The sequence below is a fragment of the Cinclus cinclus genome, chromosome 11, assembly GCF_963662255.1.
Source record: "Cinclus cinclus chromosome 11, bCinCin1.1, whole genome shotgun sequence".
NCBI lineage: Eukaryota > Metazoa > Chordata > Aves > Passeriformes > Cinclidae > Cinclus > Cinclus cinclus.
In genome coordinates, this window is record NC_085056.1 from 1426385 (window position 1) to 1432671 (window position 6287).

The following is a 6287-nucleotide window of genomic DNA, read 5'->3' on the forward strand; positions in this document are numbered from 1 at the left end:
ACGGCCGAGGCTGCAGCATGAACATCCCAAATAGGAAATGTTTGTGCTTGGCAGGACCCGGGGGTTCTGTCGGGTGCCTCTGACTTCAACAGGGAAAAATGCAGCTGGGAGGGAGTGGGATGCTGGGCGGTGGGAACGGGCCAGTTCTCACCACTCTCCTCCCTGCGGAGGCTGGGCCGGCAGCGCTCATCTCACTCCAGGGATGGGGAGGTCAAGGGATGGCAAAGTCCCAAGTTGTGCTCACAGGGATGTGTCATCCTGTCCCCTCGGCAGCATCCAGCATCGCGGGTGCGGGTGCATGGAGGTAGCCAAGGACACTTCAGGAGGATGCCTGAATTCCCCAGGGAATGCTGAGTGCCCCGGGGATGTGCAGAGATGCTGAGCACCCCAGGGATGCAGGGATGCTGAGTGCCTCAGGGGCATGCAGGGATGCTGGGTACCACAGGGATGGTGGATACCACAGGGATGCAGGGATGCAGGGATACCACAGGGATAGTGGGTACCACAGGGATGCAGGGATGGTGGGTACCACAGGGATGCTGGGTACCACAGGGATGCAGGGATGCTGGATACCACAGGGATGCAGGGATGGTGGGTACCACAGGGATGCAGGGATGGTGGGTACCACAGGGATGCAGGGATGCTGGATACCACAGGGATGCAGGGATGCTGGGTACCACAGGGATGCTGGATACCACGGGGATGCAGGAGTGCTGGGTGCCACAGGGATGCAGGGTACCCAGGGATGCTGGGTGCTGTGTCCATTGCAGGACTACACTTTGGCTACCCCGGATGGTCACGAGCCTTTGTTGCCACATGATCCTGGCAGGGATGGGGCGGGAGGTCAGTGCTGCCATCCCAGGACCCATCACGGGCAAGGGAGAGCCCGGCTGAACACGCTGGGACAGCAGAGCTGGCAGGAGACGGACACACAGACACACAGATGGCTGCTCTCTTGGAGAGACTGCACCGTAATCCTCCCCATGGGTCCCATTATCTATCATCCCTATCTGGTGAAAAAACTCTCATCCTGGATGTGTCTAATCCTAATCACTCCCTATCGCCCTGGACCACTTCAGACGGGCCAGACGGGCAGACGAGGCCTCTCCTGCCCGGAATATCTGCACAGGCAGCCCCCGGGGGGGACGGAGGGGGGGGACAGGCCACCCCTTCGCTCCTAATCCCTCGGCGAGCCCTTCATTTAAAAGGGGATTTGCTGTTTATTCCCTCCGCAGGCTCCACGATCATCACACGGTTCAACATCTGAGCTGGGAGAGCCTCGTTAAAACATGAGAGTGGTGTGTTAATTGGGGGACAATGGGTAGGGGGCTGGGAAATGCACTGGATAGTTTCCAAACCCCAGAGCATCCCTTGGGCTCAGAGCCTGCAATGAAAGGCTCGGGTCTCTGTAGCTGAGGATGCTCCCAGAAACCTTCCCAGAACACCCAGAGCTGGTGAAATCCATCCTGGGGGAGGGCGGCTGTGACCCCTACCCCTCCCCCAGGCATTTCCTTGGTGGGGGGTTGAGATTTGGGCACCGCACGACCCCTCTTGGGCATTTAATTCCCCCTTCCCCTGCTTCCACATCCATATTTATAGCAGGGATGGGCATGGGTCAGGAAGGTCATCACTTGGGGGGGGTTCTCCTTCTGCCCGCCCAGCCCTGGGGCGTGCCTGGGGCTGCTGGGGGGATGGGGATTAAATCCAGAAGGGAAAATATCCTGCAGCAGGTGCAGCTTGCGACAGGTCTGAACGGCTGCCAGCCGGCTCGGAAATCCCAAACACATCTGTGCTCATCAGTTGGACACCAGATGGGCTCCGGGTTAGTATTTTGGGCTGGGGTTATTTGGGGGGGGTTGGGCAAGGCTGGAGGGGGGGCTGGCTGCTCCAGCCCAGGATGCTCACACCCCGCCTGCATTCCCTCATATTTATCCTGGTATTTTTAGCCTGTTTTATCAGCTGGAGGTCAGGGTCCCTCTTGGGATGAGGGGCAGGTTGGGGCCACACCAGAGCTCACAGTCAGGCACCACAGCTTTCTGAGTCCTGGCTCTGTCCCCAGCTTCTCCCCCAAATCCTCCAGGGACACCCTCTCCTTGCACCCATCAGATGGGAGCTGCAGAGCTCTGCCTGCATTAAAGGTGCTAAATGTTATCAACTCTCATTATTCTTATCCACAGCTGCACATCCAATTCCCTGGTGGATCAGGGCCACCCCAGCACCAAGAGCATCTCATCTCCACCCCGGTGTCCTCCTGGCCCTGGCATCAGGTTGGCACAGGGATAGCTGGATCCTTCCAAGCTGGTGGCTCCAAATTCTCCTCAAGCCAAATTGTGCTGGGGCCAGTCCAGTGCACCCCAGTTCTGTTCACCCCAGCTCCATCCATCCATCCATCCATCCATCCATCCATCCATCCATCCATCCATCCATCCCAGCTTCATCCATCCCAGCTCCATCCATCCCAGCTCCATCCATCCCAGCCCCACAGGATGAGGGCTGGAGCTCTGAGCCTGCTCCCTGTGGCAGCAGATTCAGCTCTGCAGCCTCCCAGCTCCTAGATATTTTTAGGAGGATGTCTGTGGCTAAATCTGGTGCTGTGTGGGCTCGAGCCTTCCTGGCCGTGTGGCTGCTGCCCTGTGAGGCTCTTTTGGGTTCTGTGTGTCCTCATGGGAGCTGGGAGCATCACGGGCACACTCGGGGCAGTGCTCCCTGGCCAGGGTGTGCTGAGAGTGGGACGTGCAGGATGGGAAAACCATCCCAGAGCAGGGAGGGCTGCATCAGGAGAGGGGGTTTGTAGCCCCGAATGAATGTGAAGGACAGGGTGGGTGGCACCAGGGACCCCCTGCCATATTTACCAGCTCTTGAGTGCCAGGAGAGAGGGACAAGCCCTGACCCCAGGCACAGTGATCAAGAGAGGATCCGTGAGGATCCCTGGTGGCTTCACGTGGTCTGAGCTACAAGCTGGGTGATGCCACCACCCAGTCCTTCCTTCCCCCGGGGCTGGGGCCAGAACGGCACCTCTTCCCTCCCTGTCTCTCCCTGGCCCCGTGGCCCAGACGAGCTGGGAGTTCATGGTGGCTTTGATAAGAGGAGAAAGCTGTTGAATACAGAAATGTGGCTGCGGGAAGTGGAGCCAGAAGAGCCTTGCATGCCCTCGGGAGGAGGAGGATGTGCCTTCTTCAAGTCGGGCCTCTGCCCAGCCAGAAACTGAGTATTGGGAGAGGTTCTTTTTCTTTCCCCTATGTCTTCCCCCCAGTCCAACTGCTCCTGTGCTTGTACAGAGCCATCCCTGTTCCCTCATTCAGTATCTGCCCTCATCCCTGCCTCCATCCTTATCCCGGTCCCCATCCCTATCTCTATCCCTGTCACTGCCTCCATCCCGGTATCTGTCCTCATTGTCATCTCTGTGGCTGTCCCATCCCCATCCCCACCCCTCCCCAAGCCCGGCGGGTACCGGCAGAGCCCCGGGGATGCTCAGGGATGCTGTGCCCGGGGCGCAGAGCCCAGCACCCCATCAGAACCCGGCTGCGCGTCCCCGCGGCTGCCGACGGCCGCTGCTCTCCCCTCTCCCCCTCCCCTCTCTCTCCCTTTCTGAAAATTGATAATTAACCTTTTGTCCGTGGGGCTGTTGTGTTTATTTGGCGCAGGCGGCTGCAGGGCGCTGATATGGAAATCGCAGCCGGCAGCCAGCTCCCGTCCCCCCGCAATCTGCAGCCGCGCACAGCCGCTGGGCAGAGATAAGCAGGTGCTTATTCACAGCCCCGCAGCTGCCGCCGAGGGCAGCCCTACCTGATCACTCCAATCTCAGTGAAAAACTACTTGAGGTTGGGCTCCCGCGATGGAGAGAGGCGATAGGGATGCGCCAGACAGCTCCCCCGGCTCCCGCTTCGCCTCCCCGCGCCGCCTGCCTCCCTCTGCCCGCGTCCTCTCCGCTCCCTCCGTCTCCCTGTTCTGTCTTCCCTCTTATCTCCCTCTCCACATCCCTTTGATTTCTTTTTTTTTCCCTTTTCCTTTTTTTTTTTTTTTTTCCCCTTAAAGAATTTGTCTTTGTGTTCCCTGTGAACTCTCGGCAGCTCCCATCTCCCTGGCTTGGCCATCGCTCTCCTTCCCATTCCCAACTTCTGTCTTTGCTCCTGCATCCCCATTTCCCTGGGCTGGAAGAGGCAGATTTAAGCAGCAACGTATAAAACCCCCATCCCAAGCCCAGGCTGGGGCCGTGCCCCCATCCCAGCCCCTTTTGGGAGGTGGAGGTCTCGGTTTGGCTCTGGCAGCTGACAGTGATGTTTTGCTCACCCGTTGTTGCTGCCGCTTCCTTTTCCCCCTTGTTCCCAAACCCATTGCTTTCAAATGGAAAAGGGAAGGCAGTGGGACACTGCAGGCAGTGGGGCACATGAGCAAGGGGCATTTCCAGCCCTGGGGAAGCTTGCTGTGCCATCCTGTGCCGTTCCATGCCATGGCATGTCCCACCGAGCACAGGGCTGGCACAGCCCCGGTACGTGTGAAGGTGGCAAGACCTCAACCGCCCCTCGGGGCTTTCTGTCCTCCTTCCCCCACCTCGCTGTGAGTGTGGGGGTGGTGGGAGCCCGTCCTGCTTCTCCTTTAGCAGGGGGAAATTTCTGCTCGGCAGCAAGAGCAGCTCTGACTCGGACAGAAACCGGCGGGCTCCCGGCGCGTGGGTGGGACAGGTCACCTGTGACAGGGCAGACCCCATAACCCAGGGGTTCCCCCATGCCAGGGTGGGCCCTCCACCCCCAGCGGTTCCTTTCCGTGTTAGGAGACCTCAGATGTTTCCTCTCGCCGAGCCAGACCCCGGGATCCCAGGGGTTGCCCTCCCTCAGTGAGTCAGAATTCTGATTCCAGGGGTTCCCCCCTCCTCCAAGCCAGACCCGGCTCCCCGGGGGTTCCCTGCGCTCTGGGGCACAGCTCAGGGGTCTCCCCCACACCGGGGCATTCCCTGCCAGCCCGGCCCCTGCAGCTGCCCGGGCAGGAGCTCTCTGTTTCCTGGTGGAGAAAACCCTCCCAGGGGGTGACACGGGGACACGGGGCCGCAGCTGGGTGGGATTTTCCTGGCTGGCCCTGAAATCTTCTTGTTTTGACTCGCTGCCCTGGGACACTCCCCAGCAGTGCCACTCTCTGTGGTCCGTGGTGAGCCTGGCCCTGGCCAAGGGGCAGCTTGGCAAAACCCTGAGCAATGACACAGACCCCACCTGGGCTGGCCAGAAAGAAAAGGGGAAGAAGACAGAGCCTGAAACACTGCTGGAAACCCTATCAAAACCTCTGCCAGCCTTCAGTCTACACTCAGTCTGCTGTGCCTGTGCTGGTAGGACACAGGCATCTCCAGGGTGGGCAGAAAGGAGCTGGGGTGTCCCAGCATTGCTGGGATGCAGGATGTGGGGCTGGGGCAAAACTGTGCTGGGGACGTCTGTGCCGTCTCCCCCCAAACACACAGTCCTGGAAGGGTCAGGCTGTGGTTTGTAGCTTGTGGCCCTTTTCCCAGCACATCAGCCCCGTGCTGGGGTTTCCCCTCATCTCCCTGCAGCACCCAGACAGCGCTCGATGTCCCCTGGGGCTCGGGGCTGCACCCAGAGGGCAGAGACCCTGCTGGTGACACCCCGCTTTGCCCCCACAGCACAGCACACCCCCATACCCCAGTACCTTCCTCCCCAATTCCACCCGTCCCTTCCTGGCCCCCCCGAGCCCTGGGCGGGGGGCACGAAGCGGGGAGCCCCGGGTACCATCTGCAGGAGCCCAGGTGGCCGCCGAGACACGCCATCTGCTCAGCCACCTTCGGGGACCGTGCAGGCGCTGCTGTATTTTTAGGACACGTTTCCTCCCTCCCACCTGCAGCCCAGAGCCGCCTTTGGGGTTTCTAACAAGTTGTTTCTCTCTCACTGACAGCTCTTGGGGAGCCCAAACGCTGGTGCTGAGGGGCCTGGCTCGGGGGTGCAGGGATGGGTTGCACGGGGTGGTCACCCCAAGTGCTGAGAAGGTCGGGGAGATGCTGCAGCTGCAGATCAGGGCGGCAGCAGCTGTGGGAAAACCTCATCCCATGGATGATCCCCGGCAGAGGGGCTGCAGAGAGGGGGGCGAGCCCCGTGTCTGTGCCAGGCTGCAAATGGACAACCACACCACGCCTTGCCTGCCGGTTGGGCCGTGCACGGCGCTGCCTGTGCCAAGGTGTGCCAGGACAGCCGTGCTGTGCCGTGCCAGCCCTGCCGTGCCCCGCTGCACCGCACCGGCTCCTCGCCGTGAGGAAGCGAGGCCGGCACGAAGGGGAAGTTGTTGGAAAG